We start from the raw sequence: 13,102 nt of genomic DNA, 5'->3' as shown, positions 1-13,102 counted from the left end.
TAGGCATACGCAATGACCTATAGTTATACAAAGCATGCATTATTTGATCATGACATGTGAAGACAGATTCAAGGCAGCTCCAAAACAAGCATGTTTACAGTTCTAAGCAAGGTCAAACAGCAAATGCAAATGGGGCTAAACTAGCATGCAAAAATGGCCCCGAAAGCAAGCTAATGAAGCAAGTCACAGCTGCAGGCCTCAAACAGCCGAGGGTCCTTCAACAATGTTGAATAGGGACCCAAAATATGATATTTTACAGTTCTAAAAAGAACCCAAAGACAAACAAAGGTATGGCTAAACCCTCATGCAAGAAATGGGCCAAAGGATGGACAAAGAAGCAAGTGAAGGTTGCTGGCCTCAAACACAAAGGGGCCCTTCAACAATGTTGAAGAGGGGCCCAAAATATGGCATTTTACAGTTGGTGGCCAGACCCAGAACAGCATATATACAAGCCAAAAATACTATGCAAAATATGGCCAAAAAGAGGGATATAACACAAAGTATAAAAAGGATGCCTCAAACAGTATTGAGCCCTTCAACAACATTGAAGAAGGGCTCAAAATAAGCCCCTTTACAGTTTATGACATGCCTCAAAACAGATTATACATAGGCCAAAAATACTACACAAGAAAATGGCATACAAGAGGGATAATGAAGCAAGTGCAACAAGGAGGCCTCAAACAGTGAGAGGCCCTTAAACAAAAGTGAAAAAGAGCTCAAAATAAGCCTAACTCCAGTTAGGGTCGGAGCCCAAAACAGCAAGCACAAGGAGCTAGAATAGCATGCAAAATATGGACCAAAATGAGGGGAATGGAACTTACCCTTGAAGACAAGTCTTTGGTAGCTTCTTGGACCAAAATGCAGCACTCCTAAGCTCTGGAGAACACCTTGAAACTGCTGGAATGGAGGATGGAAGGGTAGGGCTGTGGGTTGGTGAAGAAATGGTGTAGGGTTAAGGGTGTTTGAGCTTGGAAATATAGAGAGTGAGAGAGATATAATGCAAAGGTCTTGGAGGGAAATTTTGTAACCCTAAAACCAGCAGCTGGAGCTGCTGTTATATAGACAAAATAGGGGGGGAAAAGGGGGGAAAAATGGAGGGAAATGAATCAAGTTTCCCCCCAAAAGTTGGCTCTCCCGGATACACAATCTGGGGGGAAATAAAATGCACAGCTGGCATCCATTCGATCTGTAGAATACTCCGGAAGGTCGCCGGCTAGCAAAATTGGTCGGTCGGCTACTTTAACTAACCGGTCGGCAATCTATTTGGCCGGTCGGCCATCTATTTGGTTGGTCGGCAGGAAAAATCTGCTCTGCAGGTCCAACTTCAAACGGGCATAACTTCTTCATATGAACTCCTTTTCAGGTCAATCTTGTGTCCAAATTGAAGCCCCGGAATTAAGCTTTCCAATGGCACCATCCTTGCATCAAAATTCCAACTACGAAAAAAGTTATGCTTTTTTTGCTGAAGGCTGCTCTGTTTCGGTCCAACCGGGATGATGCCCAACTTCAACCAATCATATCTCCGCCCTCCGAACTCGGATTTAAGAGATTCTTGAATGAAAAATGAAGCCCCGGAAGTCTTATTTCCAACGGTGGTGGCCTCATAGCTAAAATCCAAGTATGCAGATGAATAAGCCTGATTCCGCGAGGGTCGCTTGACTCTCTTCTACCCGGATCCTTGCCGAACTTCTTCTCCAACTTGTTTTCTCCCCTCTTCTCCTCTTTTCTTCAACTTCAAACCCCTAAGTAAGGTGTTTTGAAAGATTTTTCAAAGATTTCATCTCTCTTTCATTAATTTCCACTTTGTCCTTGCTCGATTTATCGAAAAGCGCATCATTTGACAAAATGTGAGCTTCGGAACATTGTAGAAACTTTATTTCAAAAATGTTTTGAAAGAGAGGGTTTTAAGGTCTAAAAACCATCCAAAATAAATTTGGTCCAAAATGGGGGGTGAAGTTGAGATTTGTCTCTCTTCTTGCCGAAGAAACTGAACCTTTGCACTGCACACCTTTCTCTACCATGTAAACCATCAGTAACGCCCAAGTCTTAAGGGCGGTCAAAAATGGAGTGTCTACAGACCTCTACTCACACTTGAGCCACTTTCGCCAGGTCATGGCTGTGTATAGGCGAAATGAGGCCTTAATGTGTATACTTTTCCCATCTAGCCTTGGCGACCTAGGCTTGACTTGGTTCGAGAAACTTCCAGAGGGCAGCATAGCCTCCTGGGCACAATTGGCAGAGGCGTTCGTAACAAGGTTCCGAACAAACACTAAAACCCCAGTGAAGATCGACCAACTACTCTCCATCGACATGGGCGATCAAGAGACCCTAAGATCCTACAATAGTCGCTACTGGGAGACATTCAATCAGATTGGGGACTGCCCCACCAATCTCCCTATTGCACAGTATAAAAGAGGCCTTCCAGTCGGGAACAGACTAAGGGACTCGATCACCATGACGCCACCCCTCACCATGGAAGCCCTGATGGAAAGAGTGCATCAGCACATCAGGGTAGAAGAGGATGACGCTCGTGCCAAAGCAAAATATGGGGCGACCATAGTACCAGAAAAGAAGACCTCAGCAAAGGCTAATACGGTAGATCGACCGAACAGAAACAGACGTGGCAGACGAGATAACGGAGAAGACCAGGATAAAAGATGGTTGAGAATCTGCACTGCCATAACCACGGTGTTCAAGAAACCGATATATCGGATTCTGAGCGAAATAGGAGATGAGCCTTTCGTCAAGTGGCCAGCCAAGCTGGGAGAAGCACAAAAAGACTACGACGAAAGATCGCGGTGCACCTTCCATAAAGAAAAGGGGCACCGCACTGAGAATTGCACACCGTTGAGACAGCACCTGGAAGAGTTAATGGCGGCAGGTCACTTGGATAAATACATTGAAGGAGGGACGCAGCCAGCCCCCCAGGACCATAATAACCCCAATGGGATGCCAATCGACGCCCCGCCTCAAGGCATTATCAATGTGATACAAGGAGTTTTTGAACCTAAGTGTGTATGCGAGCTCAGGGGATCGATCAAAAAGGCTGAGCACTTTAGAAAAGTGCTAAGTGCCCAACCTGCCATCAAGAAGGGGAAGACAGAGGCAACAAACGTCATGTCCTTTTCGGATAAAGACTTGGAACGAATTTACTGCCCTCACAATGATGCCCTGGTTGTCACTCTCCGAGTCAAGGATTTTGACGTCAAGCGGATTCTGATTGACCAAGGTAGTTCATGTGAAATCATGTACTACGAAACATTTAAACAATTAAAACTGCAAGACAAAGACTTGGCGCCTGCCGTATCTCCCCTAATTGAATTCAACTCCATGCCAGAATGGCCCGTCGGTAAGATAATTCTTCCAGTCAGAGCAGGAAGCGTGACGAAACAAGTGGAGTTCTGGGTATTGAAGGTCCCCTCCACTTACAACATCATCTTGGGCAGAACATGGCTGCATGCCATGCGATCAGTGGCGTCATCCTACCACCAAGTAATGCGGTTCCCCAACGACACCGGTATACTTGAAGAAGTCTATGGAGATCAGATCATGTCAAAGTAATGCTTCGTCACGGTGAATGGCAGCCGCGCTGCCAAAGGATACGTTCATTCGGTGGAAGAACCTGAAAGTAATGAGCTATTCGCAGATGTCGGCAAAGCGGCGGATCAGAAAGCAGTGGAGGACTTGGTAGAGGTAAAAATAGATGAAAAGAACCTGGATAAGTTCTTTTTGCTCGGTTCGTCGTTGTCCAGCACTGAGAGATTAGAGGTCTTGGAATTCTTAACCTCTAACATCGAAGTGTTCGCCTGGACACCCTACGACATGCCAGGCATTGATCCAAACTTCATCAGTCACCAACTTAACGTCCACCCATCTGCCAGACCAATCATCCAATGAACATGCAGATCGGCACTCCACCACGCCGAGATAGTGGCAGAAGAAGTAGGTAACCTACTAGAGGCAGGAGCAATTAGAGAAGTACACTACCCAAGATGGATCTCTAACACAGTCGTAGTGCCAAAAAAGAATGGTAAGTGGCGTGTCTGCGTCGACTACAAAACAGTCAACAAGGCGTGCCCAAAAGACAGCTTTCCTCTACCACGGATAGATCAACTGGTAGACCTAACAGCGGGGCATAACCGACTTAGCTTTTTGGATGCATATAGAGGCTACCACCAAATCGCCATGCATGAACCAGACCAGGAGGTCACATCCTTTACAACTCCAAGAGGACTATACTGTTACAAGGTCATGCCCTTTGGCCTAAAGAACGCAGGGGCAACATTCCAACGGATGGTCACCAAGATGTTTGAACCATTGTTAGGCAAAACAATGGAGGTTTACATCGATGACATGGTGGTCAAGAGCAAGGATGAGAATGACCATCTCAAGGACTTAGGAGAGATGTTTGAAATCCTGAAGAAGCACAAGTTGCGCTTCAATGCATCTAAGTGTGCGTTCGGAGTAGGGTCTGGAAAATTCCTGGGCTTCCTTGTTACCAACCGGGGTATAGAAGCAGACCCCTCTCAGATCAAAGCAATCTAGGATTTGGAGAGACCAAACTCAGTAAAAGAAGTGCAGCATCTCACCGGCATGGCGGCTGCGCTCAACCGATTTATCAGCCGGTCGTCAGACAGACTACGACCATTTTTTCATGCCTTAAAGGCCAAGTTTGAGTGGGATGAAGAATACGACCAAGCTCTGGAAAGCTTGAAGGAATATATGTCTTCCCCACCCTGCTTGTTACCCCAGTACCTGGTGAAGAACTCTTCTTGTACCTGGCAGTCTCTCAGCACGCAATTAGCGCAGTGTTGGTTCATACAGAAGGAATCCAGCATCTGCCCATCTATTATGTCAGCAAGACATTGCTAGGGGCCGAAACAAGGTACTTACCCTTGGAAAAATTAGCATTGGCCTTAATGATAGCCTCCAGGAAATTGGCACACTACTTTCATGCCCACACCATAGTCATCCTCACAGCCTTTCCACTAAAAGCTTTGTTTGAGAGGGCGAATTTTTCTGGGCGAATCTTGAAGTGGGAAGTAGAGTTGGGACAATTCGACATCAAGTTCCAACCCAGAATCGCAGTAAAGGCCCAATCTTTGGCAGACTTCGTCGCAGAGTTTACTCCTAGAAGTCATCATATCTGCCCAATCGACCTAACTGACACAACCGAACTAGGGATGGAAATTGACGCCGGAATAGCGCAACCCCTAGCAGAAAGCACTTGGTCAGACTCCAAGGCAGTCCAGACTAAAGATAGCAAGGAAGAAACAAACCAAGACTCACCAACAGTACAATCAGATGGCGAGGGGCAGACAGCAAGCATGGACCTTGAAGAAAACACCAGCAACATTCTTGACCCCACGACATCATCTGACCCCTCCACTTGCTGGAAGTTGTTCGTTGGAGAGATGTGGAAGCTCTTTGTGGATGGAGCATCCAACCGGCATGGTGCAGGACTTGGCATAGTCCTCATCTCACCAGACGGCCTGGTTGTAGAGCAAGCAATCAACCTTGGCTTCCCAGCATCAAACAACGAAGCGGAGTATGAAGCGCTTCTCGCAGGACTCAAATCAGCATACTACATGAAGGCCACCGAACTAATGGTCTACAGCGACTCACAGCTGGTGGTAAACCCAATTTCTGGCGACTATGAAGCAAAGGATGATAGGATGGCCAAGTACCAAGAATTGGTCCGAACAGAGATCAAGAAATTTGAAGTAGTAAGGATAGAACAAATCGGCAGGGAGGAAAACAGCAGAGCGGACGAACTAGCAGGCTTTGCCTCAATGGCAGATACATCCATCCCTCATCCATTGCTCAGCGACTACTTACCAAGACCAAGCATCGAAGACCCAGAAGCAGAAGAAGTATGCTGCGCAGAACTAGGCCCCTCTTGGATGGATCCCATCATCTTGTTCTTAAAAGACGGAATCTTACCAGAAGAGAAAAAAGAAGCCAACAGAATAAGAGCGAAGTCGTAGCGATTTTGGCTCTCCCCATCTTTGGCATTATACAAAAAATCATTCTCAGGACCTTACCTAAAGTGTGTTCATCCCAGCAAAGTAGAAGCATTCTTGTTCGAAATACACGAAGGGGTGTGCGGAAGCCATCAAGGAGGAAGATCGCTAGCTTACAGGGCCATTTCGCAAGGATACTGGTGGCCATACATGCAGGTAGACTCGGAGAAATATGTGAAGAAGTACGAGAAATGCCAGAAATTCGCACACCAAATACATCAACCAGCTAGAGAACTCCTACCATTGACTAGCCCATGGCCTTTCGCAATGTGGGGCTTGGACATAGTAGGACTACTTCCAACAGCACCCGGCAACAGGAAGTTCTTTCTCGCAGCAACAGACTACTTCACAAAGTGGGTGGAAGCAGAAGCATTGGCGTCAATCAAGGAAAAAGATGTGAAGAAGTTCGTCTGGCAAAACATCATCACTCGGTTTGGCATACCAAAAGCCCTAATTTCCGACAATGGCACTCAGTTCGACGGCAGAATCTTCAGAGGCTTTTGTGAAGAGTACAAGATAGAGTTCTATAATTCTACACCGGCATATCCTCAAGCAAATGGCCAAGCAGAAGCATCAAATAAAGTCGTCTTGGATGGACTGAAGAAAAGGTTAGAGAAGGCAAAAGGCAAGTGGGCGGACGAACTTCCTCATGTTTTATGGGCTTGCCGCACCACACCTCGACGATCAACAGGAGAGACACCATTCTCCTTAGCCTACGGAATGGAAGCAGTAATTCCACTGGAAGTTGGCCTCCCCACAATTCAAAGCGAAAATTTTGATCCAGACTTAAATGGAAAAGCCATAGCATTAGAACTCGACCTTGCGGAAGAAAGAAGAGAAAGAGCACTGGTTCACATTGCCTCATACCAACAAGAGTTATCCAGGAAATACAACAAGACAGTGCATCCAAGACAATTCAAGATCGGCGATTGGGTACTGCGCAAAGTGATTGGAAACACCTTGATACCAGGAGATGGCAAGTTAGGGCCAAACTGGGAAGGTCCTTACAAAGTGGTTGGGTTAGCAGGCAAAGGGGCATATCACCTAGAAGACAAGGACGGCAAAGCAATCCCTAGGCCATGGAACACGGCCAATCTCAAGTTATTTTATTTTTAGCTTTCTTCTTTTCGAACATATGTAATTTCTTTTCCCTCAATAAAACAATCAATTCTTTTTAACATGAGTTGTTCTCTGTAAAAGTTAGCTTTAGTGACGTTTAGGTACATTGCAAACATTTTATTCTAAGTTAGCTGGAAAAACTAACTTAGAGGTTGGCTGGACTAAACCAACACCCCTCCTAAGCCCAGGATAAGGATCCAGGCTGCAGGACGTTTGGTCGGAATAACCAAACATTATTCTAAGTTGGCTGGAAAAACTAACTTAGAGGTTGGCTGGACTAAACCAACACCCCTCCTAAGCCCAGGATAAGGATCCAGGCTGCAGGACGTTTGGTCGGAATAACCAAACATTATTCTAAGTTGGCTGGAAAAACTAACTTAGAGGTTGGCTGGAATAAACCAACACCCCTCCTAAGCCCAGGATAAGGATCCAGGCTGCAGGACGTTTGGTCGGAATAACCAAACATTATTCTAAGTTGGCTGAAAAAACTAACTTAGAGGTTGGCTAGATTAAACTAACTCTTTATACTCTTCAGCCAAAGTAAGGGTATGGCTAAAGAGTGGTTGGCTGGATTAAACCAACTCTTTGTACTCTTCAGCTGAAGTAAGGGTATGGCTGAAGAGTGGTTGGCTGGATTAAACCAACTCTTTATACTCTTCAGCCGAAGTAAGGGTATGGCTGAAGAGTGGTTGGCTGGATTAAACGAACTCTTTATACTCTTCAGCCGAAGTAAGGGTATGGCTGAAGAGTGGTTGGCTAGATTAAACCAACTCTTCGTACTCTTCAGCCGAAGTAAGGGTATGGCTGAAGAGTGATTGGCTGGATTAAACCAACTCTTTATGCTCTTCAGCCGAAGTAAGGGTATGGCTGAAGAGTGGTTGGCTGGATTAAACCAACTCTTTATACTCTTCAGCCGGAGTAAGGGTATGGCTGAAGAGTGGATTGGCTGGCTTTTAACTCTTTGTACTCCTCAGCCGAAGTAATTATGTCGGCTAAAGAGTGGTTGGCTAGTAAGCATAGTTAGATTGACCAGCTAAAACCGAGATAACAGTTGAAAGTAAAAAGACCATGGAAAAATCATAACAAGTACAAACGTACAAATCAACCGAAATAAGAGTTCAAGCAAATTTTCATTCATCAAAAAGCAAATACAAAGGAGGGGCCATAGCCCGGTTACAAAAACAAAAAGTAACAAAGAAGAAAAGTACAAAATCAAGCGAAAAGGTCTTCAATTTCGGCGTCAATATCAACTTGAACACCGGTTGCAGATGGAAGATCAGTCTCGGTAGCAACTGGCAGAACGATATCAGTCGATGGCTCAACAGTCAGGTCTTCAACCATTGCCTCCAACCGAGCTGATTAATCGTTGACTTGCTCATTGACTACCGGAGTAACAGTTTGTTCGTTTTCATCATCTTCATCATCTGAATCCTGCAAAAATTGTTCTTGGACCGAAGCAGCATATTCTGCTAGTGAGGCCGGAATGAAGTATTATGGAGCAATGTAGACCTCGGTTTCAGGCCCACAGCCGAGCTGTTCCACAGCACTCCTCCAGCCATACTTGAAGAACAAGTCTTTCGCCCCCTCGCATTGTGGAATGTAGAGGCCCTCCGCCTCTTTGAAACCTTTGGCGTTGGCATCACCGACCTTCTTCTTTAGATCGGATATTTCGGTGTCTTTTTTGCTTTCGAGTTTGGCCAACTCACGCAAGTATTTGTCTTTCACCGTTACTGTAATTTTTTGTTTTTCAGCTTCAGCCGAGCTAACAAGTCTGGTCAAGCGACCGTTCTCGAACTGTAGCTCGGCTATCTGCTTCTTGGCTTGCTCAAGTTCGGCTGTCTTTGCCTCAGCATCTGCTATGGCCTGCCGGGTAGTCTTGCGCAGCTCCATCACTTTCTTATGTGCAATATTGTTCTTCTGAATGGCCTGCAAAAGAGTAGTGACTCTCTTTAGCCGGACTGACAGTTGGGATAAGTTAGACAAAGAAAAGGGAGAGCCACTTACCAGGATCATTGATTTTGTTGATGACCGGATGGCCTTCAGCTCGGTGTTTAGTTGTTTGTTGTGGTGCTCCATGTCTTTGGGAAGGCAATCACTCTTGGCTAAATTAAAAGCCATTAAGTGATCCTTCTCAGCAACAACCGAGTCAGTTTCCTGAATATCTCGATTTTGAAAGCTAAGACTTGGAGCCCATTTGGAGGAGTTAGCTCGGTCAGAATACTCCAGTCGAGGGCTTGGTTGTGGGCTGGGCGGAAGAATGGTCTCAACCTCGTCAACAAGTCGTTGCTCGGTTTGGCTAGTCCGGGCACGCTTGTTCGCCCGAGATGAGGATGGCTGTTGGGATGGAAGGGCTACCACGGTCTCAGTCGTCTGACCGGTTTGTGGTACCTCGGGTCTGTTAGTTTCGGTTAGAAGCGCCGTTACTCTGTTCCTTTTGGCCATTTCTTCTTCAGCAGTTAGTGGGATTAGTCTGATTTCTGGTAAGGTTGGGTCCGGTTCTGGTGCGTCTTCAAGAAGAAAATCAGTCACTCTGGCTTTTCGGCGACCACTGTATCTGTAGGTCGGCTCGAACTTTAGCAGTTTGGCCCAACTACGTTCTGGATACCGTAGTGCGGCGCGCAAGGTCGCTAGATTGGGGTAGCTGTATAGAGAATGAAGATGGGTAGAATCTGCGAAAGAAGACAACTGTTAGTTCGGCTGAAAGATTGAAAAACCGAAATATAGTAAAGCAAGCAAGAAAACCGAAGTAAATATACCGGGTTCTCCTTTTTTCCAGTTTATACGTCGGCCAGAAATCTGGGCTTGATGATCTTTAAAGTTCCCAAACACTCAGAAAAAGTCGTCGTCGTTAAAGTCGTCGTCGTTTAAGTCTTTATCCAGTGTATATTTTATTATCTTCTCTCAGCGACGGCGTATTCTTAAATAGTAGACCCACCCATCTTCCTTTGAACCAATGGAGTATTGGTGGAAGATTTCGGCCAAACCGAGGTTGAGACCGGCTTGGCGGTTTAGTTCGGCTATTCCCATTATGATACGGTATGAGTTGGTGGATAGCTGGGTTGGGCATAATCTGGTTTGCCTAAGAAACTCACAAATTAAGGGTTGGACTGGAAATCGTAGTCCGGTTTCTATTATGGACAAAAGGGTGAAGGGGACAAAGCCTTCGTTACCCCAAGGAATGACATCTTTTTTGGCTAAAATCAGTTGGACGTCATCGGGTATATTGTAGTCTTTTCTGAATTCGGCTAGGCCGCCTGGAGTATTTACTAGATATCTATACTTCCCCATTTATTGTATAAATTATGAATAAATTAAAGTTCGGTCCAAAAAATTGTCTCAGTAGCTCGGTTGAGCGCGCAGAGGAGTGCCTGGGCAACCTAAGTCTGCAAAGTAGAAAACAAAGGGGTTAGGCACAGATCATTGGACCGTGCTACAAAATAGAAGTAAAAAAATAGGAGCCCTACTTCGGCTATGTGGATGCTACAGGTTTTATCTCGATTTCTGCAAAGAGATTGGTAGCCCGGTTTGAGCAGGACTTTTATTAGTTCGGGCTTGGGAAGCGTGTAGATATCTCGGCTGTGGAAACAGTTCTGTTTGACCGGTTGATCGCCTAAGGGCAGCTTTCTGAGTTCCATCTAAAAAACTAAGAAAGCTGGTTTAGCCCTAAAGACCTAGATCGGTTGGAGTTCAGGTATCTCTGTATACTAAGTGCAAACCTAGTTCGGTTGGTTACCTCGGCTAAGGTCTATCAAGAAGTGATTCCTTATTCAAAGCTACTGGTGTAAACATGAAGTGTTAGTCCGGTTGTAAGCTGACTAGACTTTTACCTAGCTTAAACAGTATCCTAGTTCGGTTGCATCGTGATTTTGGATCAAAAACTTGTTTTCTACAGGATATTTCATATACTCATGTGTTCTACTGTTAAGTTTTTTCCATAGAAGTACAGAGCAAAGCAAAACGGAAAAACGTGTTTGCAAAAAACACAGAAAACAAAACACATAGAACAAATACGAAAACAAACAAAGCGAGAAAGATGGATTTGCTTACCAAGTCGAAGTAGAGGACCTGGAAATGGATGCAACAGGAGTAAAAGACAAACGCAAAGCAAGCTTCACAGTTGGAGAAGTTGGGAAGCAATGAAGGCTCAGAAAGAAAGAAGTTGAAAAGTGTACCAAGATGAAGAGATTTTTGCTTTAGGGTTTGCTTTTGTTAGAAAGCCCAAAATTTGGGCGGGACTGTTCAAAAAACACAAAGTACGAAGACGGCGTGACAACCGTCCTCAGTCAATCAGAGCGTGCCACGTGTCATTAGAATGGGAAGCGTTACAGTCGCTGTGATTGAAGAGACGTTTTAACCGGACAAGCAGAGCCCGAAGTGAAATTAGCTCGGCTGGAAGGCTAAAGAGTTTTTAGCTCGGCTGGAGAGGCTAAAGGGTTTTTTAGCTCGGCTGGAAAGGCGTAAAAACTTCAACCCGGCTGATAGACAAGTAATCCCTATCATGCTGTGCAGATGGAATTAAGGGGCAATTGAGAGGGTAATTTTGGTGAAAATTGGGCCGAGCTATAAGATGGTCATTAGGGCCCAAAGTACGAAGGGCTGGGTAAAGAGGCCGTAAAATTACTCCGGCCCAGGAGAGGTACAAAATTACTCCGGCCCGAGAGAAATGAAAAGTTACTTCGGTCCGAAAGCGACTTGGAGTTAGGCCAGTCTCAGAGTTAGTCCGGTCATGGCGTATTGTGGTTAGAACGGTCAGAACCTTGCTACTCGGAAGCTCGGTCTAAACACACCATGGGTTGTACATGAGAGAACCGAGATAAGGAGGAGTAAAAGGAAGAACCGAACTAAGGATAGTTCGGCCTACTCTGTGGCTCAGCATAGCCAGTATTATTTCGGTCATGTTGTAGTTCGGCTATGGTAAAAACCATCTCACTTGGTTTAAGCAGTGAGGGGGGTGTTGAAGGATAAGCATTATCTTTCAGGAGTATGAATCCTAGGAGGACTCTGCATGGAGGAGTAGAAGTCCTACTGGGATTGTGCCACACGAAACCTATAAAAGCTCACAAACATCACCTTTGGAGAGGTAACACACAACTTTGCTTTCTGAATACACAGAGGTTTTGTCTATTTGTCAAGCTTACTGACTTAGGCATCGGAGAGGCTTCCGGAACACACCCGCCGACTAGCTCACGATTATGTTTTCAGGTGATAAGGCGATGTCATGCGGAGGGGCGCAGACTTGGTCAACAGGATTATACGAGAAGGTTTATTTCTTTCCTGTACACAACTAGTAGTAATATATTGGTTATCATTAACAATCCAGAATATTAATTTGTGAAGTTGGTTAGAAATTAATTTTGATTTTCAGAAATAATTTATGAGTTTTCATTAGTTAAAATCCTATTTTCAGTATTTTAATTTTTGAAGTGTTACAGAAATATTTTTTTTATGTGGAATTAATTTGTTTAAATAAAATATTATTTTCAAATTAATTGGAAATAAAGTTACAATTCTTGTTTCTTTTATTTTTTCAGAATTAAATTATGTGTTTTGGTTTAATTTTTTGTGTAGTATAAAATTCTAATTATAATTTTGTTTTATAATTTAGAATTCATGGCAACTGAAACTAATGCTCAAACCAGTACTTGTATAGTGACTACAATTGCTCTAACCCCTCATTCTGTTATGACTGTGCCAGTCAATCACAGTGAAAAGTCAGAGAAATTCTTATAAACTGATTTTAAAAGATAGCAGCAGGAAATGATGTTTTATCTTACTACACTCAACCTGACGCGTTTCTTTCGTGAGAATGCTCTTACTCTGAACGAGAATGAAACCGGCTAATAAGTGGTTGCAGCGGTCGATGCCTGGAAACATGTTGATTTCCTTTGTCGGAACTACATCTTAAACAGACTTGACAACACATTGTACAACATCTACAGCCCTATCAAGACGGCAAAGGA

This window comes from Camellia sinensis, chromosome 14, assembly GCF_055761805.1.
Source record: "Camellia sinensis isolate YWXY chromosome 14, ASM5576180v1, whole genome shotgun sequence".
Classification (NCBI taxonomy): Eukaryota; Viridiplantae; Streptophyta; class Magnoliopsida; order Ericales; family Theaceae; genus Camellia; species Camellia sinensis.
Note: the sequence above shows the minus strand (reverse complement) of the source record.